General features: G+C 37.8%; 1 protein-coding gene and 1 long non-coding RNA gene across 2 annotated transcripts in view; both read right to left on the bottom strand.

Annotated features, from left to right (window-relative positions):
• Nucleotides 1-23,239, bottom strand: part of LOC309504114 (uncharacterized protein) — a 600,323-nt gene that overhangs the window by 499,346 nt on the left and 77,738 nt on the right. The window lies entirely within an intron of this gene.
• Nucleotides 7,173-8,928, bottom strand: LOC309504822. Its single transcript, XR_014208185.1, has 3 exons — nt 8,620-8,928; nt 7,828-7,909; nt 7,173-7,498 (listed from the first exon to the last, which is right to left on the bottom strand). It is a non-coding gene; the product is annotated as an uncharacterized lncRNA (long non-coding RNA).

Here is a 23,239-nt window from a genome sequence, read left to right as displayed (position 1 = left end):
CTGAATACACTGTGACAGAGGCAAAAAATATATATATATAGAATAATAACAACAACAACAACAACAATAATGATTATGACCACGCATGCAAAACAGAGAGAGAGAAAAGACTACATTCTAGAAGAATAATTACACAATACCCACTGTTACCAGTGTTATGTTCCCAATTCATGTTCTAGGGGCAAAAGGGAAAGTCACTTTAAAGCAAAAAATGAACAGCGACAAAGAAAAGTCAACCTATACTGAGTCCCAGCACACAATACACAAAGTAAGATTTCCAATACATTTATTTACAATAAGTGATAAATACAGTGCAAAAAGAATCCTAAACAAACAGCTCCAAAAGAAAAAGAAATGAAGCGTGTTCTTCAGGAGCAGGTAAAAGCCCAAACAAACAAAAGATCACTAGCCGGTAGAAGGACAACCTAATTAACCTACAACAATAAACAACACAACTCTTACCTTACTTCCTAACTAACACAAAAAAAAACAACAACAAAAAAACCAGGAGAAAAGAAAAATGGCACCCACTCCCTACTGCTCCAACACTCAACAATGGCCAAGCAATTCAAAGCTGTACACTACAGCCACAAGACATTTAAGTTGACCTCGGTTTAAGCTGAACACATCAAAGCTGCCACTACAGCCGTAACAACACATTTAAGCTTCACATACACCAACAAGAGCAACACTCCAAGTCTGGTAACACAACAGTCTCAGGCTCTTGGGAGAAGAACTCTCTCCCAGTCTCAGGCTCTTGGGAGAAGAACTCTCTCCCAGTCTCTCTCTCCGGCTCTGCTTGAATACTGGATCCTCTTGCCATTGATGAGGAACAGCTGGTAGGTCCCATCACCTAGATGAGGACAGGGAGGAGCACAGGAAATTGGACAAAACATACAACAAAACTACAACTCCCAGCAGGCCGTTGGGTCCATTGGCAGCACACACACTCAATAAATCAATGAGTGACACTTACACATTATAAAACACAAATGCATACGCCCTGGGACGCAACACCAGTCAAATTAAATCATTAAAGGAAAATCCATCTTTCCAGTGCATACACAGAAAGCGGCATCAGATCTGGCATTCATTTATTTTCCACTGTATTTACAATTGCATAAATAAAGCTATGAGATCGTTACAATTATAATATATTATAAAATATAAAAATAATAGATCACAATACTGTAGTTTATAGCCTAGGCTACTATATTTTAATCAAATAAATGCAGGCTGGGGGAGCGCATGAGACTTATTTCAAAAACATTAAAAAAATCCAACTGACACACACACACACACACACACACACACAAGTTTCAAGTTTTGAAAAAAAATACAACAACAAACAGTAATATTGTAAAGTCTTATAACAATTGAATTTATAATTATATAGGATTATGTAACTGTTCACAAAATTCAGGGTTCAATCGCTTTCTGTTGTTGCATTGAGACTCTGGTAGGGCTTTATTTTGAAATTCTAGTCAGCAAAATAGAGGGAAAACAAACAATATTGACAATATTGTTCATAAAATGTTACTCACCATGTTAATTTATTGTTAATTTGACTGTTTCGTTCCGTTCGCCTTACATACTTGATCATCGTGAGGTAAACATTACCTACGCCAATAGGAGGCGCTTAATAACAGTGACGTGAGCCAATAGCAGCTGCAAAGCAGAAGCAATGTGGGAAATGCCGACTGTTTTAAGGAATAAACGCAGAATTTTTTGTTCTTATCGTGTTCAACACAATCTACACTCGATCGCGCGAGGATCTCCATCGTAAAAAATCGCAGCTTGAATTTTTTTTTAGTTACCGTCGAAGTGAAAGACAGCTCCTCTCTGTGGTATAAATAGCTGCCGAGCGCCCTTTACTATTGTCGTTGAATGCGGACAGGCAGGAGCTCACCCATTGATCGCTAGACTGGCAGGCAGATCTGGCTGGGCATACTCCCACTGCAGCGCGACGATCTTTTTGCCTTTTTTTTAATACTACATTTAAATAGTCCAAGTAATGGATACTGTACAACAGTGGTCATATGTTTATTTTGTGTGACATGACACCTATTGGTGTTGCCTATGAACAGTATACACTGAATACACTGTGACAGAGGCAAAAAATATATATATATAGAATAATAACAACAACAACAACAACAATAATGATTATGACCACGCATGCAAAACAGAGAGAGAGAAAAGACTACATTCTAGAAGAATAATTACACAATACCCACTGTTACCAGTGTTATGTTCCCAATTCATGTTCTAGGGGCAAAAGGGAAAGTCACTTTAAAGCAAAAAATGAACAGCGACAAAGAAAAGTCAACCTATACTGAGTCCCAGCACACAATACACAAAGTAAGATTTCCAATACATTTATTTACAATAAGTGATAAATACAGTGCAAAAAGAATCCTAAACAAACAGCTCCAAAAGAAAAAGAAATGAAGCGTGTTCTTCAGGAGCAGGTAAAAGCCCAAACAAACAAAAGATCACTAGCCGGTAGAAGGACAACCTAATTAACCTACAACAATAAACAACACAACTCTTACCTTACTTCCTAACTAACACAAAAAAAAACAACAACAAAAAAACCAGGAGAAAAGAAAAATGGCACCCACTCCCTACTGCTCCAACACTCAACAATGGCCAAGCAATTCAAAGCTGTACACTACAGCCACAAGACATTTAAGTTGACCTCGGTTTAAGCTGAACACATCAAAGCTGCCACTACAGCCGTAACAACACATTTAAGCTTCACATACACCAACAAGAGCAACACTCCAAGTCTGGTAACACAACAGTCTCAGGCTCTTGGGAGAAGAACTCTCTCCCAGTCTCAGGCTCTTGGGAGAAGAACTCTCTCCCAGTCTCTCTCTCCGGCTCTGCTTGAATACTGGATCCTCTTGCCATTGATGAGGAACAGCTGGTAGGTCCCATCACCTAGATGAGGACAGGGAGGAGCACAGGAAATTGGACAAAACATACAACAAAACTACAACTCCCAGCAGGCCGTTGGGTCCATTGGCAGCACACACACTCAATAAATCAATGAGTGACACTTACACATTATAAAACACAAATGCATACGCCCTGGGACGCAACACCAGTCAAATTAAATCATTAAAGGAAAATCCATCTTTCCAGTGCATACACAGAAAGCGGCATCAGATCTGGCATTCATTTATTTTCCACTGTATTTACAATTGCATAAATAAAGCTATGAGATCGTTACAATTATAATATATTATAAAATATAAAAATAATAGATCACAATACTGTAGTTTATAGCCTAGGCTACTATATTTTAATCAAATAAATGCAGGCTGGGGGAGCGCATGAGACTTATTTCAAAAACATTAAAAAAATCCAACTGACACACACACACACACACACACACACACAAGTTTCAAGTTTTGAAAAAAAATACAACAACAAACAGTAATATTGTAAAGTCTTATAACAATTGAATTTATAATTATATAGGATTATGTAACTGTTCACAAAATTCAGGGTTCAATCGCTTTCTGTTGTTGCATTGAGACTCTGGTAGGGCTTTATTTTGAAATTCTAGTCAGCAAAATAGAGGGAAAACAAACAATATTGACAATATTGTTCATAAAATGTTACTCACCATGTTAATTTATTGTTAATTTGACTGTTTCGTTCCGTTCGCCTTACATACTTGATCATCGTGAGGTAAACATTACCTACGCCAATAGGAGGCGCTTAATAACAGTGACGTGAGCCAATAGCAGCTGCAAAGCAGAAGCAATGTGGGAAATGCCGACTGTTTTAAGGAATAAACGCAGAATTTTTTGTTCTTATCGTGTTCAACACAATCTACACTCGATCGCGCGAGGATCTCCATCGTAAAAAATCGCAGCTTGAATTTTTTTTTAGTTACCGTCGAAGTGAAAGACAGCTCCTCTCTGTGGTATAAATAGCTGCCGAGCGCCCTTTACTATTGTCGTTGAATGCGGACAGGCAGGAGCTCACCCATTGATCGCTAGACTGGCAGGCAGATCTGGCTGGGCATACTCCCACTGCAGCGCGACGATCTTTTTGCCTTTTTTTTAATACTACATTTAAATAGTCCAAGTAATGGATACTGTACAACAGTGGTCATATGTTTATTTTGTGTGACATGACACCTATTGGTGTTGCCTATGAACAGTATACACTGAATACACTGTGACAGAGGCAAAAAATATATATATATAGAATAATAACAACAACAACAACAACAATAATGATTATGACCACGCATGCAAAACAGAGAGAGAGAAAAGACTACATTCTAGAAGAATAATTACACAATACCCACTGTTACCAGTGTTATGTTCCCAATTCATGTTCTAGGGGCAAAAGGGAAAGTCACTTTAAAGCAAAAAATGAACAGCGACAAAGAAAAGTCAACCTATACTGAGTCCCAGCACACAATACACAAAGTAAGATTTCCAATACATTTATTTACAATAAGTGATAAATACAGTGCAAAAAGAATCCTAAACAAACAGCTCCAAAAGAAAAAGAAATGAAGCGTGTTCTTCAGGAGCAGGTAAAAGCCCAAACAAACAAAAGATCACTAGCCGGTAGAAGGACAACCTAATTAACCTACAACAATAAACAACACAACTCTTACCTTACTTCCTAACTAACACAAAAAAAAACAACAACAAAAAAACCAGGAGAAAAGAAAAATGGCACCCACTCCCTACTGCTCCAACACTCAACAATGGCCAAGCAATTCAAAGCTGTACACTACAGCCACAAGACATTTAAGTTGACCTCGGTTTAAGCTGAACACATCAAAGCTGCCACTACAGCCGTAACAACACATTTAAGCTTCACATACACCAACAAGAGCAACACTCCAAGTCTGGTAACACAACAGTCTCAGGCTCTTGGGAGAAGAACTCTCTCCCAGTCTCAGGCTCTTGGGAGAAGAACTCTCTCCCAGTCTCTCTCTCCGGCTCTGCTTGAATACTGGATCCTCTTGCCATTGATGAGGAACAGCTGGTAGGTCCCATCACCTAGATGAGGACAGGGAGGAGCACAGGAAATTGGACAAAACATACAACAAAACTACAACTCCCAGCAGGCCGTTGGGTCCATTGGCAGCACACACACTCAATAAATCAATGAGTGACACTTACACATTATAAAACACAAATGCATACGCCCTGGGACGCAACACCAGTCAAATTAAATCATTAAAGGAAAATCCATCTTTCCAGTGCATACACAGAAAGCGGCATCAGATCTGGCATTCATTTATTTTCCACTGTATTTACAATTGCATAAATAAAGCTATGAGATCGTTACAATTATAATATATTATAAAATATAAAAATAATAGATCACAATACTGTAGTTTATAGCCTAGGCTACTATATTTTAATCAAATAAATGCAGGCTGGGGGAGCGCATGAGACTTATTTCAAAAACATTAAAAAAATCCAACTGACACACACACACACACACACACACACACAAGTTTCAAGTTTTGAAAAAAAATACAACAACAAACAGTAATATTGTAAAGTCTTATAACAATTGAATTTATAATTATATAGGATTATGTAACTGTTCACAAAATTCAGGGTTCAATCGCTTTCTGTTGTTGCATTGAGACTCTGGTAGGGCTTTATTTTGAAATTCTAGTCAGCAAAATAGAGGGAAAACAAACAATATTGACAATATTGTTCATAAAATGTTACTCACCATGTTAATTTATTGTTAATTTGACTGTTTCGTTCCGTTCGCCTTACATACTTGATCATCGTGAGGTAAACATTACCTACGCCAATAGGAGGCGCTTAATAACAGTGACGTGAGCCAATAGCAGCTGCAAAGCAGAAGCAATGTGGGAAATGCCGACTGTTTTAAGGAATAAACGCAGAATTTTTTGTTCTTATCGTGTTCAACACAATCTACACTCGATCGCGCGAGGATCTCCATCGTAAAAAATCGCAGCTTGAATTTTTTTTTAGTTACCGTCGAAGTGAAAGACAGCTCCTCTCTGTGGTATAAATAGCTGCCGAGCGCCCTTTACTATTGTCGTTGAATGCGGACAGGCAGGAGCTCACCCATTGATCGCTAGACTGGCAGGCAGATCTGGCTGGGCATACTCCCACTGCAGCGCGACGATCTTTTTGCCTTTTTTTTAATACTACATTTAAATAGTCCAAGTAATGGATACTGTACAACAGTGGTCATATGTTTATTTTGTGTGACATGACACCTATTGGTGTTGCCTATGAACAGTATACACTGAATACACTGTGACAGAGGCAAAAAATATATATATATAGAATAATAACAACAACAACAACAACAATAATGATTATGACCACGCATGCAAAACAGAGAGAGAGAAAAGACTACATTCTAGAAGAATAATTACACAATACCCACCAGTGTTATGTTCCCAATTCATGTTCTAGGGGCAAAAGGGAAAGTCACTTTAAAGCAAAAAATGAACAGCGACAAAGAAAAGTCAACCTATACTGAGTCCCAGCACACAATACACAAAGTAAGATTTCCAATACATTTATTTACAATAAGTGATAAATACAGTGCAAAAAGAATCCTAAACAAACAGCTCCAAAAGAAAAAGAAATGAAGCGTGTTCTTCAGGAGCAGGTAAAAGCCCAAACAAACAAAAGATCACTAGCCGGTAGAAGGACAACCTAATTAACCTACAACAATAAACAACACAACTCTTACCTTACTTCCTAACTAACACAAAAAAAAACAACAACAAAAAAACCAGGAGAAAAGAAAAATGGCACCCACTCCCTACACTGAAAAAATATTTTCATTCATCCAATTAAAAAATTTTAGGGTAATGGTTCACATCTATATTTTATAACTTGAGCCAATGAAAAATAAATAACTTGCCCTTACCAATATTTTCTATGTCTATGAAAACTATTTTATAAAACTTGGCACAAAGCATATTTTTCTTGTTGAAAAAAATCAATTAATTTAAATTCTATTTTTGATCTAAACAAAAATATATAGATTTTATCAAAACAAAAATTCTCATTTAATAAATATGTATTAGAAATTATTTGTTTTCTCCAATTAAATAGATATTGATTTAATAATACAATTATTTCTAATTTTTAAAAATACAAGTTAATAGAAATTATTTATTTTAAACAAACAAAAAGATATGGATTCAATAAAACATATTTCCCATTAAGGAACATTAATTAATCTTGTCCAAAATCAAATAAAAAAGACACATAATTTTCATTAAATCGATATTTATTAAATTATTATATACATTACTTCCACACATCCACAATTTCGTGTCAGATTTTCAACTTTTTCAACATTTGCGACAGACAGCAAGTCCCTCAGAACCTCTTGACCCTCAAGTATGATTCCAATGTTTGTGGGTATACAGCTTGTGCATCTCTGATGACAAAGATTTCCATGGTTTCTTCTGAAGAGTGTTTTCAGCCTCTTCCTTCTCCAACACCTGGAAAAGAATTTAGGAATGAGAAAAGAAAAAGAAAAAAAGAATAAGGAATCAATACAGCTTGGGTTTCCCCCCAAATTAGTTTACATAATACTAATACTTCTAACTAATTATACAATTTACTCCAATTTGTTGTTGACATATAAATATAAGTTGCACAAACTTTCCAGCACATGGGACTCTGATTTTAGCTGAAAGTAATTGTTTCTATATTTGAAATTAGCCTTCAGACTGTTATCAGACATATATCTGAACATAGTCTGATGGCTAATTTTGAAGTGGACAGCCATATCTAGCATTTTCACATCTCTAAAGTAATCTTTCCTTACCAGGAAATCTTTGATGAGGTCCTCCACTGTTTCTCCCATATGGATGAGATATTTCAGTGCTCTTTGTATCGGTGTCAGTATCCTGCATCAAGATAGTACAAATTTGGCATGAGGGTACATTATGGTCAACAAACTTTAGCACAATATACGTTATCAGTTGATATAATAATTATTATAATATATGATTCAATAGTGTGTCAATCCTATTACTAACGCCACGAAAAAATGTCTGCCCCCCCAGTGTCCTCTGGCTAGTAGCTGCTACTACACTTTTTTGAAAACCAACCGACATCAACCGATTGGCGCCAATGCAGCAATACTTCTATGCATACAATCCATAATTAAATGACCATTGTGAGTGTCGACAGTCATACGTGTTAGATAACGTTACCATTAATCACAAGTGAACGTCAGTCCTTTTACATGTAAGTTAACTTCAGCTCCTTAATTGTTGATCAGGTTTCTATGGTTTTAACCAGAGAACGTCGTTCTTATGACGCTGCATCGAGATAACGTTATGTTCAATGATTAAACGTTCACGTTAATTACCATTGTAAAATCAAAATAAGCCAGGGGTAAACGTATATGTTCCCTTTTGTAATCGGTCAGGAATTGATTAACGTCGACACATTAACGTTAACTTGCCAAGTGTAAACTAAGCTAGCTAACACATTTTTAAACTAACGTAAGTTACATAACGATATCTAACAGATAAATTCGGCAGAGCAACATGTCTTGTACAGGCTTCTAAATATACAGCAGCACATTTAAATGGTTGTTTGTTTCACTTACTTCAGTTTATCCGCGATGAAATCTGATTCTCTCTGGAGCAGCAAAGTGATCCACGGCACGTAGAAGAGCGGTTACAGCGGTCTGCTGACGTGGTCGTTGTCGTCGAGAAGATTTGTGTTTAATGCCCATGCGCAATCCTGTGTGTAACCTTGAAATTGTACATTCGTCGAAACAAATATTTCTTATTTGAGCTCTTAATGAAAAATATTTATATTTAAATATGTTTTGAACGAAAAAAATATTATTTGAAAAATAAAACAAATAATGGTAAACTGAATTGAAAGACAAATTATTAATTGGATGAAGTACTGCTTGAAAACCTTTTTACAGTGTACTGCTCCAACACTCAACAATGGCCAAGCAATTCAAAGCTGTACACTACAGCCACAAGACATTTAAGTTGACCTCGGTTTAAGCTTAACACATCAAAGCTGCCACTACAGCCGTAACAACACATTTAAGCTTCACATACACCAACAAGAGCAACACTCCAAGTCTGGTAACACAACAGTCTCAGGCTCTTGGGAGAAGAACTCTCTCCCAGTCTCAGGCTCTTGGGAGAAGAACTCTCTCCCAGTCTCTCTCTCCGGCTCTGCTTGAATACTGGATCCTCTTGCCATTGATGAGGAACAGCTGGTAGGTCCCATCACCTAGATGAGGACAGGGAGGAGCACAGGAAATTGGACAAAACATACAACAAAACTACAACTCCCAGCAGGCCGTTGGGTCCATTGGCAGCACACACACTCAATAAATCAATGAGTGACACTTACACATTATAAAACACAAATGCATACGCCCTGGGACGCAACACCAGTCAAATTAAATCATTAAAGGAAAATCCATCTTTCCAGTGCATACACAGAAAGCGGCATCAGATCTGGCATTCATTTATTTTCCACTGTATTTACAATTGCATAAATAAAGCTATGAGATCGTTACAATTATAATATATTATAAAATATAAAAATAATAGATCACAATACTGTAGTTTATAGCCTAGGCTACTATATTTTAATCAAATAAATGCAGGCTGGGGGAGCGCATGAGACTTATTTCAAAAACATTAAAAAATCCAACTGACACACACACACACACACACACACACACACACACACACACACACACAAGTTTCAAGTTTTGAAAAAAAATACAACAACAAACAGTAATATTGTAAAGTCTTATAACAATTGAATTTATAATTATATAGGATTATGTAACTGTTCACAAAATTCAGGGTTCAATCGCTTTCTGTTGTTGCATTGAGACTCTGGTAGGGCTTTATTTTGAAATTCTAGTCAGCAAAATAGAGGGAAAACAAACAATATTGACAATATTGTTCATAAAATGTTACTCACCATGTTAATTTATTGTTAATTTGACTGTTTCGTTCCGTTCGCCTTACATACTTGATCATCGTGAGGTAAACATTACCTACGCCAATAGGAGGCGCTTAATAACAGTGACGTGCGCCAATAGCAGCTGCAAAGCAGAAGCAATGTGGGAAATGCCGACTGTTTTAAGGAATAAACGCAGAATTTTTTGTTCTTATCGTGTTCAACACAATCTACACTCGATCGCGCGAGGATCTCCATCGTAAAAAATCGCAGCTTGAATTTTTTTTTAATTACCGTCGAAGTGAAAGACAGCTCCTCTCTATGGTATAAATAGCTGCCGAGCGCCCTTTACTATTGTCGTTGAATGCGGACAGGCAGGAGCTCACCCATTGATCGCTAGACTGGCAGGCGGATCTGGCTGGGCATACTCCCACTGCAGCGCGACGATCTTTTTGCCTTTTTTTTAATACTACATTTAAATAGTCCAAGTAATGGATACTGTACAACAGTGGTCATATGTTTATTTTGTGTGACATGACACCTATTGGTGTTGCCTATGAACAGTATACACTGAATACACTGTGACAGAGGCAAAATATATATATATATAGAATAATAACAACAACAATAATGATTATGACCACGCATGCAAAACAGAGAGAGAGAAAAGACTACATTCTAGAAGAAGAATTACACAATACCCACCAGTGTTATGTTCCCAATTCATGTTCTAGGGGCAAAAGGGAAAGTCACTTTAAAGCAAAAAATGAACAGCGACAAAGAAAAGTCAACCTATACTGAGTCCCAGCACACAATACACAAAGTAAGATTTCCAATACATTTATTTACAATAAGTGATAAATACAGTGCAAAAAGAATCCTAAACAAACAGCTCCAAAAGAAAAAGAAATGAAGCGTGTTCTTCAGGAGCAGGTAAAAGCCCAAACAAACAAAAGATCACTAGCCGGTAGAAGGACAACCTAATTAACCTACAACAATAAACAACACAACTCTTACCTTACTTCCTAACTAACACAAAAAAAAACAACAACAAAAAAACCAGGAGAAAAGAAAAATGGCACCCACTCCCTACTGCTCCAACACTCAACAATGGCCAAGCAATTCAAAGCTGTACACTACAGCCACAAGACATTTAAGTTGACCTCGGTTTAAGCTTAACACATCAAAGCTGCCACTACAGCCGTAACAACACATTTAAGCTTCACATACACCAACAAGAGCAACACTCCAAGTCTGGTAACACAACAGTCTCAGGCTCTTGGGAGAAGAACTCTCTCCCAGTCTCAGGCTCTTGGGAGAAGAACTCTCTCCCAGTCTCAGGCTCTTGGGAGAAGAACTCTCTCCCAGTCTCAGGCTCTTGGGAGAAGAACTCTCTCCCAGTCTCTCTCTCCGGCTCTGCTTGAATACTGGATCCTCTTGCCATTGATGAGGAACAGCTGGTAGGTCCCATCACCTAGATGAGGACAGGGAGGAGCACAGGAAATTGGACAAAACATACAACAAAACTACAACTCCCAGCAGGCCGTTGGGTCCATTGGCAGCACACACACTCAATAAATCAATGAGTGACACTTACACATTATAAAACACAAATGCATACGCCCTGGGACGCAACACCAGTCAAATTAAATCATTAAAGGAAAATCCATCTTTCCAGTGCATACACAGAAAGCGGCATCAGATCTGGCATTCATTTATTTTCCACTGTATTTACAATTGCATAAATAAAGCTATGAGATCGTTACAATTATAATATATTATAAAATATAAAAATAATAGATCACAATACTGTAGTTTATAGCCTAGGCTACTATATTTTAATCAAATAAATGCAGGCTGGGGGAGCGCATGAGACTTATTTCAAAAACATTAAAAAATCCAACTGACACACACACACACACACACACACACACACACACACACAAGTTTCAAGTTTTGAAAAAAAATACAACAACAAACAGTAATATTGTAAAGTCTTATAACAATTGAATTTATAATTATATAGGATTATGTAACTGTTCACAAAATTCAGGGTTCAATCGCTTTCTGTTGTTGCATTGAGACTCTGGTAGGGCTTTATTTTGAAATTCTAGTCAGCAAAATAGAGGGAAAACAAACAATATTGACAATATTGTTCATAAAATGTTACTCACCATGTTAATTTATTGTTAATTTGACTGTTTCGTTCCGTTCGCCTTACATACTTGATCATCGTGAGGTAAACATTACCTACGCCAATAGGAGGCGCTTAATAACAGTGACGTGCGCCAATAGCAGCTGCAAAGCAGAAGCAATGTGGGAAATGCCGACTGTTTTAAGGAATAAACGCAGAATTTTTTGTTCTTATCGTGTTCAACACAATCTACACTCGATCGCGCGAGGATCTCCATCGTAAAAAATCGCAGCTTGAATTTTTTTTTAGTTACCGTCGAAGTGAAAGACAGCTCCTCTCTGTGGTATAAATAGCTGCCGAGCGCCCTTTACTATTGTCGTTGAATGCGGACAGGCAGGAGCTCACCCATTGATCGCTAGACTGGCAGGCAGATCTGGCTGGGCATACTCCCACTGCAGCGCGACGATCTTTTTGCCTTTTTTTTAATACTACATTTAAATAGTCCAAGTAATGGATACTGTACAACAGTGGTCATATGTTTATTTTGTGTGACATGACACCTATTGGTGTTGCCTATGAACAGTATACACTGAATACACTGTGACAGAGGCAAAAAATATATATATATAGAATAATAACAACAACAACAACAACAATAATGATTATGACCACGCATGCAAAACAGAGAGAGAGAAAAGACTACATTCTAGAAGAATAATTACACAATACCCACTGTTACCAGTGTTATGTTCCCAATTCATGTTCTAGGGGCAAAAGGGAAAGTCACTTTAAAGCAAAAAATGAACAGCGACAAAGAAAAGTCAACCTATACTGAGTCCCAGCACACAATACACAAAGTAAGATTTCCAATACATTTATTTACAATAAGTGATAAATACAGTGCAAAAAGAATCCTAAACAAACAGCTCCAAAAGAAAAAGAAATGAAGCGTGTTCTTCAGGAGCAGGTAAAAGCCCAAACAAACAAAAGATCACTAGCCGGTAGAAGGACAACCTAATTAACCTACAACAATAAACAACACAACTCTTACCTTACTTCCTAACTAACACAAAAAAAAAAACCAGGAGAAAAGAAAAATGGCACCCACTCCCTACTGCTCCAACACTCAACAATGGCCAAGCAATTCAAAGCTGTACACTACAGCCACAAGACATTTAAGTTGACCTCGGTTTAAGCTTAACACATCAAAGCTGCCACTACAGCCGTAACAACACATTTAAGCTTCACATACACCAACAAGAGCAACACTCCAAGTCTGGTAACACAACAGTCTCAGGCTCTTGGGAGAAGAACTCTCTCCCAGTCTCAGGCTCTTGGGAGAAGAACTCTCTCCCAGTCTCAGGCTCTTGGGAGAAGAACTCTCTCCCAGTCTCAGGCTCTTGGGAGAAGAACTCTCTCCCAGTCTCTCTCTCCGGCTCTGCTTGAATACTGGATCCTCTTGCCATTGATGAGGAACAGCTGGTAGGTCCCATCACCTAGATGAGGACAGGGAGGAGCACAGGAAATTGGACAAAACATACAACAAAACTACAACTCCCAGCAGGCCGTTGGGTCCATTGGCAGCACACACACTCAATAAATCAATGAGTGACACTTACACATTATAAAACACAAATGCATACGCCCTGGGACGCAACACCAGTCAAATTAAATCATTAAAGGAAAATCCATCTTTCCAGTGCATACACAGAAAGCGGCATCAGATCTGGCATTCATTTATTTTCCACTGTATTTACAATTGCATAAATAAAGCTATGAGATCGTTACAATTATAATATATTATAAAATATAAAAATAATAGATCACAATACTGTAGTTTATAGCCTAGGCTACTATATTTTAATCAAATAAATGCAGGCTGGGGGAGCGCATGAGACTTATTTCAAAAACATTAAAAAATCCAACTGACACACACACACACACACACACACACACACACACACAAGTTTCAAGTTTTGAAAAAAAATACAACAACAAACAGTAATATTGTAAAGTCTTATAACAATTGAATTTATAATTATATAGGATTATGTAACTGTTCACAAAATTCAGGGTTCAATCGCTTTCTGTTGTTGCATTGAGACTCTGGTAGGGCTTTATTTTGAAATTCTAGTCAGCAAAATAGAGGGAAAACAAACAATATTGACAATATTGTTCATAAAATGTTACTCACCATGTTAATTTATTGTTAATTTGACTGTTTCGTTCCGTTCGCCTTACATACTTGATCATCGTGAGGTAAACATTACCTACGCCAATAGGAGGCGCTTAATAACAGTGACGTGCGCCAATAGCAGCTGCAAAGCAGAAGCAATGTGGGAAATGCCGACTGTTTTAAGGAATAAACGCAGAATTTTTTGTTCTTATCGTGTTCAACACAATCTACACTCGATCGCGCGAGGATCTCCATCGTAAAAAATCGCAGCTTGAATTTTTTTTTAATTACCGTCGAAGTGAAAGACAGCTCCTCTCTATGGTATAAATAGCTGCCGAGCGCCCTTTACTATTGTCATTGAATGCGGACAGGCAGGAGCTCACCCATTGATCGCTAGACTGGCAGGCAGATCTGGCTGGGCATACTCCCACTGCAGCGCGACGATCTTTTTGCCTTTTTTTTAATACTACATTTAAATAGTCCAAGTAATGGATACTGTACAACAGTGGTCATATGTTTATTTTGTGTGACATGACACCTATTGGTGTTGCCTATAAACAGTATACACTGAATACACTGTGACAGAGGCAAAATATATATATATATAGAATAATAACAACAACAATAATGATTATGACCACGCATGCAAAACAGAGAGAGAGAAAAGACTACATTCTAGAAGAATAATTACACAATACCCACCAGTGTTATGTTCCCAATTCATGTTCTAGGGGCAAAAGGGAAAGTCACTTTAAAGCAAAAAATGAACAGCGACAAAGAAAAGTCAACCTATACTGAGTCCCAGCACACAATACACAAAGTAAGATTTCCAATACATTTATTTACAATAAGTGATAAATACAGTGCAAAAAGAATCCTAAACAAACAGCTCCAAAAGAAAAAGAAATGAAGCGTGTTCTTCAGGAGCAGGTAAAAGCCCAAACAAACAAAAGATCACTAGCCGGTAGAAGGACAACCTAATTAACCTACAACAATAAACAACACAACTCTTACCTTACTTCCTAACTAACACAAAAAAAAACAACAACAAAAAAACCAGGAGAAAAGAAAAATGGCACCCACTCCCTACTGCTCCAACACTCAACAATGGCCAAGCAATTCAAAGCTGTACACTACAGCCACAAGACATTTAAGTTGACCTCGGTTTAAGCTGAACACATCAAAGCTGCCACTACAGCCGTAACAACACATTTAAGCTTCACATACACCAACAAGAGCAACACTCCAAGTCTGGTAACACAACAGTCTCAGGCTCTTGGGAGAAGAACTCTCTCCCAGTCTCAGGCTCTTGGGAGAAGAACTCTCTCCCAGTCTCTCTCTCCGGCTCTGCTTGAATACTGGATCCTCTTGCCATTGATGAGGAACAGCTGGTAGGTCCCATCACCTAGATGAGGACAGGGAGGAGCACAGGAAATTGGACAAAACATACAACAAAACTACAACTCCCAGCAGGCCGTTGGGTCCATTGGCAGCACACACACTCAATAAATCAATGAGTGACACTTACACATTATAAAACACAAATGCATACGCCCTGGGACGCAACACCAGTCAAATTAAATCATTAAAGGAAAATCCATCTTTCCAGTGCATACACAGAAAGCGGCATCAGATCTGGCATTCATTTATTTTCCACTGTATTTACAATTGCATAAATAAAGCTATGAGATCGTTACAATTATAATATATTATAAAATATAAAAATAATAGATCACAATACTGTAGTTTATAGCCTAGGCTACTATATTTTAATCAAATAAATGCAGGCTGGGGGAGCGCATGAGACTTATTTCAAAAACATTAAAAAATCCAACTGACACACACACACACACACACACACACACACACACACACACAAGTTTCAAGTTTTGAAAAAAAATACAACAACAAACAGTAATATTGTAAAGTCTTATAACAATTGAATTTATAATTATATAGGATTATGTAACTGTTCACAAAATTCAGGGTTCAATCGCTTTCTGTTGTTGCATTGAGACTCTGGTAGGGCTTTATTTTGAAATTCTAGTCAGCAAAATAGAGGGAAAACAAACAATATTGACAATATTGTTCATAAAATGTTACTCACCATGTTAATTTATTGTTAATTTGACTGTTTCGTTCCGTTCGCCTTACATACTTGATCATCGTGAGGTAAACATTACCTACGCCAATAGGAGGCGCTTAATAACAGTGACGTGCGCCAATAGCAGCTGCAAAGCAGAAGCAATGTGGGAAATGCCGACTGTTTTAAGGAATAAACGCAGAATTTTTTGTTCTTATCGTGTTCAACACAATCTACACTCGATCGCGCGAGGATCTCCATCGTAAAAAATCGCAGCTTGAATTTTTTTTTAATTACCGTCGAAGTGAAAGACAGCTCCTCTCTATGGTATAAATAGCTGCCGAGCGCCCTTTACTATTGTCGTTGAATGCGGACAGGCAGGAGCTCACCCATTGATCGCTAGACTGGCAGGCAGATCTGGCTGGGCATACTCCCACTGCAGCGCGACGATCTTTTTGCCTTTTTTTTAATACTACATTTAAATAGTCCAAGTAATGGATACTGTACAACAGTGGTCATATGTTTATTTTGTGTGACATGACACCTATTGGTGTTGCCTATGAACAGTATACACTGAATACACTGTGACAGAGGCAAAATATATATATATATAGAATAATAACAACAACAATAATGATTATGACCACGCATGCAAAACAGAGAGAGAGAAAAGACTACATTCTAGAAGAAGAATTACACAATACCCACTGTTACCAGTGTTATGTTCCCAATTCATGTTCTAGGGGCAAAAGGGAAAGTCACTTTAAAGCAAAAAATGAACAGCGACAAAGAAAAGTCAACCTATACTGAGTCCCAGCACACAATACACAAAGTAAGATTTCCAATACATTTATTTACAATAAGTGATAAATACAGTGCAAAAAGAATCCTAAACAAACAGCTCCAAAAGAAAAAGAAATGAAGCGTGTTCTTCAGGAGCAGGTAAAAGCCCAAACAAACAAAAGATCACTAGCCGGTAGAAGGACAACCTAATTAACCTACAACAATAAACAACACAACTCTTACCTTACTTCCTAACTAACACAAAAAAAAACAACAACAAAAAAACCAGGAGAAAAGAAAAATGGCACCCACTCCCTACTGCTCCAACACTCAACAATGGCCAAGCAATTCAAAGCTGTACACTACAGCCACAAGACATTTAAGTTGACCTCGGTTTAAGCTGAACACATCAAAGCTGCCACTACAGCCGTAACAACACATTTAAGCTTCACATACACCAACAAGAGCAACACTCCAAGTCTGGTAACACAACAGTCTCAGGCTCTTGGGAGAAGAACTCTCTCCCAGTCTCAGGCTCTTGGGAGAAGAACTCTCTCCCAGTCTCTCTCTCCGGCTCTGCTTGAATACTGGATCCTCTTGCCATTGATGAGGAACAGCTGGTAGGTCCCATCACCTAGATGAGGACAGGGAGGAGCACAGGAAATTGGACAAAACATACAACAAAACTACAACTCCCAGCAGGCCGTTGGGTCCATTGGCAGCACACACACTCAATAAATCAATGAGTGACACTTACACATTATAAAACACAAATGCATACGCCCTGGGACGCAACACCAGTCAAATTAAATCATTAAAGGAAAATCCATCTTTCCAGTGCATACACAGAAAGCGGCATCAGATCTGGCATTCATTTATTTTCCACTGTATTTACAATTGCATAAATAAAGCTATGAGATCGTTACAATTATAATATATTATAAAATATAAAAATAATAGATCACAATACTGTAGTTTATAGCCTAGGCTACTATATTTTAATCAAATAAATGCAGGCTGGGGGAGCGCATGAGACTTATTTCAAAAACATTAAAAAATCCAACTGACACACACACACACACACACACACACACACACACACAAGTTTCAAGTTTTGAAAAAAAATACAACAACAAACAGTAATATTGTAAAGTCTTATAACAATTGAATTTATAATTATATAGGATTATGTAACTGTTCACAAAATTCAGGGTTCAATCGCTTTCTGTTGTTGCATTGAGACTCTGGTAGGGCTTTATTTTGAAATTCTAGTCAGCAAAATAGAGGGAAAACAAACAATATTGACAATATTGTTCATAAAATGTTACTCACCATGTTAATTTATTGTTAATTTGACTGTTTCGTTCCGTTCGCCTTACATACTTGATCATCGTGAGGTAAACATTACCTACGCCAATAGGAGGCGCTTAATAACAGTGACGTGCGCCAATAGCAGCTGCAAAGCAGAAGCAATGTGGGAAATGCCGACTGTTTTAAGGAATAAACGCAGAATTTTTTGTTCTTATCGTGTTCAACACAATCTACACTCGATCGCGCGAGGATCTCCATCGTAAAAAATCGCAGCTTGAATTTTTTTTTAATTACCGTCGAAGTGAAAGACAGCTCCTCTCTATGGTATAAATAGCTGCCGAGCGCCCTTTACTATTGTCATTGAATGCGGACAGGCAGGAGCTCACCCATTGATCGCTAGACTGGCAGGCAGATCTGGCTGGGCATACTCCCACTGCAGCGCGACGATCTTTTTGCCTTTTTTTTAATACTACATTTAAATAGTCCAAGTAATGGATACTGTACAACAGTGGTCATATGTTTATTTTGTGTGACATGACACCTATTGGTGTTGCCTATAAACAGTATACACTGAATACACTGTGACAGAGGCAAAATATATATATATATAGAATAATAACAACAACAATAATGATTATGACCACGCATGCAAAACAGAGAGAGAGAAAAGACTACATTCTAGAAGAAGAATTACACAATACCCACTGTTACCAGTGTTATGTTCCCAATTCATGTTCTAGGGGCAAAAGGGAAAGTCACTTTAAAGCAAAAAATGAACAGCGACAAAGAAAAGTCAACCTATACTGAGTCCCAGCACACAATACACAAAGTAAGATTTCCAATACATTTATTTACAATAAGTGATAAATACAGTGCAAAAAGAATCCTAAACAAACAGCTCCAAAAGAAAAAGAAATGAAGCGTGTTCTTCAGGAGCAGGTAAAAGCCCAAACAAACAAAAGATCACTAGCCGGTAGAAGGACAACCTAATTAACCTACAACAATAAACAACACAACTCTTACCTTACTTCCTAACTAACACAAAAAAAAACAACAACAAAAAAACCAGGAGAAAAGAAAAATGGCACCCACTCCCTACTGCTCCAACACTCAACAATGGCCAAGCAATTCAAAGCTGTACACTACAGCCACAAGACATTTAAGTTGACCTCGGTTTAAGCTGAACACATCAAAGCTGCCACTACAGCCGTAACAACACATTTAAGCTTCACATACACCAACAAGAGCAACACTCCAAGTCTGGTAACACAACAGTCTCAGGCTCTTGGGAGAAGAACTCTCTCCCAGTCTCAGGCTCTTGGGAGAAGAACTCTCTCCCAGTCTCTCTCTCCGGCTCTGCTTGAATACTGGATCCTCTTGCCATTGATGAGGAACAGCTGGTAGGTCCCATCACCTAGATGAGGACAGGGAGGAGCACAGGAAATTGGACAAAACATACAACAAAACTACAACTCCCAGCAGGCCGTTGGGTCCATTGGCAGCACACACACTCAATAAATCAATGAGTGACACTTACACATTATAAAACACAAATGCATACGCCCTGGGACGCAACACCAGTCAAATTAAATCATTAAAGGAAAATCCATCTTTCCAGTGCATACACAGAAAGCGGCATCAGATCTGGCATTCATTTATTTTCCACTGTATTTACAATTGCATAAATAAAGCTATGAGATCGTTACAATTATAATATATTATAAAATATAAAAATAATAGATCACAATACTGTAGTTTATAGCCTAGGCTACTATATTTTAATCAAATAAATGCAGGCTGGGGGAGCGCATGAGACTTATTTCAAAAACATTAAAAAATCCAACTGACACACACACACACACACACACACACACACACACACACACAAGTTTCAAGTTTTGAAAAAAAATACAACAACAAACAGTAATATTGTAAAGTCTTATAACAATTGAATTTATAATTATATAGGATTATGTAACTGTTCACAAAATTCAGGGTTCAATCGCTTTCTGTTGTTGCATTGAGACTCTGGTAGGGCTTTATTTTGAAATTCTAGTCAGCAAAATAGAGGGAAAACAAACAATATTGACAATATTGTTCATAAAATGTTACTCACCATGTTAATTTATTGTTAATTTGACTGTTTCGTTCCGTTCGCCTTACATACTTGATCATCGTGAGGTAAACATTACCTACGCCAATAGGAGGCGCTTAATAACAGTGACGTGCGCCAATAGCAGCTGCAAAGCAGAAGCAATGTGAGAAATGCCGACTGTTTTAAGGAATAAACGCAGAATTTTTTGTTCTTATCGTGTTCAACACAATCTACACTCGATCGCGCGAGGATCTCCATCGTAAAAAATCGCAGCTTGAATTTTTTTTTAATTACCGTCGAAGTGAAAGACAGCTCCTCTCTATGGTATAAATAGCTGCCGAGCGCCCTTTACTATTGTCGTTGAATGCGGACAGGCAGGAGCTCACCCATTGATCGCTAGACTGGCAGGCAGATCTGGCTGGGCATACTCCCACTGCAGCGCGACGATCTTTTTGCCTTTTTTTTAATACTACATTTAAATAGTCCAAGTAATGGATACTGTACAACAGTGGTCATATGTTTATTTTGTGTGACATGACACCTATTGGTGTTGCCTATAAACAGTATACACTGAATACACTGTGACAGAGGCAAAATATATATATATATAGAATAATAACAACAACAATAATGATTATGACCACGCATGCAAAACAGAGAGAGAGAAAAGACTACATTCTAGAAGAATAATTACACAATACCCACCAGTGTTATGTTCCCAATTCATGTTCTAGGGGCAAAAGGGAAAGTCACTTTAAAGCAAAAAATGAACAGCGACAAAGAAAAGTCAACCTATACTGAGTCCCAGCACACAATACACAAAGTAAGATTTCCAATACATTTATTTACAATAAGTGATAAATACAGTGCAAAAAGAATCCTAAACAAACAGCTCCAAAAGAAAAAGAAATGAAGCGTGTTCTTCAGGAGCAGGTAAAAGCCCAAACAAACAAAAGATCACTAGCCGGTAGAAGGACAACCTAATTAACCTACAACAATAAACAACACAACTCTTACCTTACTTCCTAACTAACACAAAAAAAAACAACAACAAAAAAACCAGGAGAAAAGAAAAATGGCACCCACTCCCTACTGCTCCAACACTCAACAATGGCCAAGCAATTCAAAGCTGTACACTACAGCCACAAGACATTTAAGTTGACCTCGGTTTAAGCTGAACACATCAAAGCTGCCACTACAGCCGTAACAACACATTTAAGCTTCACATACACCAACAAGAGCAACACTCCAAGTCTGGTAACACAACAGTCTCAGGCTCTTGGGAGAAGAACTCTCTCCCAGTCTCAGGCTCTTGGGAGAAGAACTCTCTCCCAGTCTCTCTCTCCGGCTCTGCTTGAATACTGGATCCTCTTGCCATTGATGAGGAACAGCTGGTAGGTCCCATCACCTAGATGAGGACAGGGAGGAGCACAGGAAATTGGACAAAACATACAACAAAACTACAACTCCCAGCAGGCCGTTGGGTCCATTGGCAGCACACACACTCAATAAATCAATGAGTGACACTTACACATTATAAAACACAAATGCATACGCCCTGGGACGCAACACCAGTCAAATTAAATCATTAAAGGAAAATCCATCTTTCCAGTGCATACACAGAAAGCGGCATCAGATCTGGCATTCATTTATTTTCCACTGTATTTACAATTGCATAAATAAAGCTATGAGATCGTTACAATTATAATATATTATAAAATATAAAAATAATAGATCACAATACTGTAGTTTATAGCCTAGGCTACTATATTTTAATCAAATAAATGCAGGCTGGGGGAGCGCATGAGACTTATTTCAAAAACATTAAAAAAATCCAACTGACACACACACACACACACACACACACACAAGTTTCAAGTTTTGAAAAAAAATACAACAACAAACAGTAATATTGTAAAGTCTTATAACAATTGAATTTATAATTATATAGGATTATGTAACTGTTCACAAAATTCAGGGTTCAATCGCTTTCTGTTGTTGCATTGAGACTCTGGTAGGGCTTTATTTTGAAATTCTAGTCAGCAAAATAGAGGGAAAACAAACAATATTGACAATATTGTTCATAAAATGTTACTCACCATGTTAATTTATTGTTAATTTGACTGTTTCGTTCCGTTCGCCTTACATACTTGATCATCGTGAGGTAAACATTACCTACGCCAATAGGAGGCGCTTAATAACAGTGACGTGAGCCAATAGCAGCTGCAAAGCAGAAGCAATGTGGGAAATGCCGACTGTTTTAAGGAATAAACGCAGAATTTTTTGTTCTTATCGTGTTCAACACAATCTACACTCGATCGCGCGAGGATCTCCATCGTAAAAAATCGCAGCTTGAATTTTTTTTTAGTTACCGTCGAAGTGAAAGACAGCTCCTCTCTGTGGTATAAATAGCTGCCGAGCGCCCTTTACTATTGTCGTTGAATGCGGACAGGCAGGAGCTCACCCATTGATCGCTAGACTGGCAGGCAGATCTGGCTGGGCATACTCCCACTGCAGCGCGACGATCTTTTTGCCTTTTTTTTAATACTACATTTAAATAGTCCAAGTAATGGATACTGTACAACAGTGGTCATATGTTTATTTTGTGTGACATGACACCTATTGGTGTTGCCTATGAACAGTATACACTGAATACACTGTGACAGAGGCAAAAAATATATATATATAGAATAATAACAAC

Source organism: Leuciscus leuciscus (genome assembly GCF_965113295.1).
Source record: "Leuciscus leuciscus genome assembly, chromosome: 8".
NCBI classification, from domain to species: domain Eukaryota; kingdom Metazoa; phylum Chordata; class Actinopteri; order Cypriniformes; family Leuciscidae; genus Leuciscus; species Leuciscus leuciscus.
The sequence above is the reverse complement of the archived record's forward strand: the minus strand, read 5'-3'. Positions and strand labels throughout refer to the sequence as shown.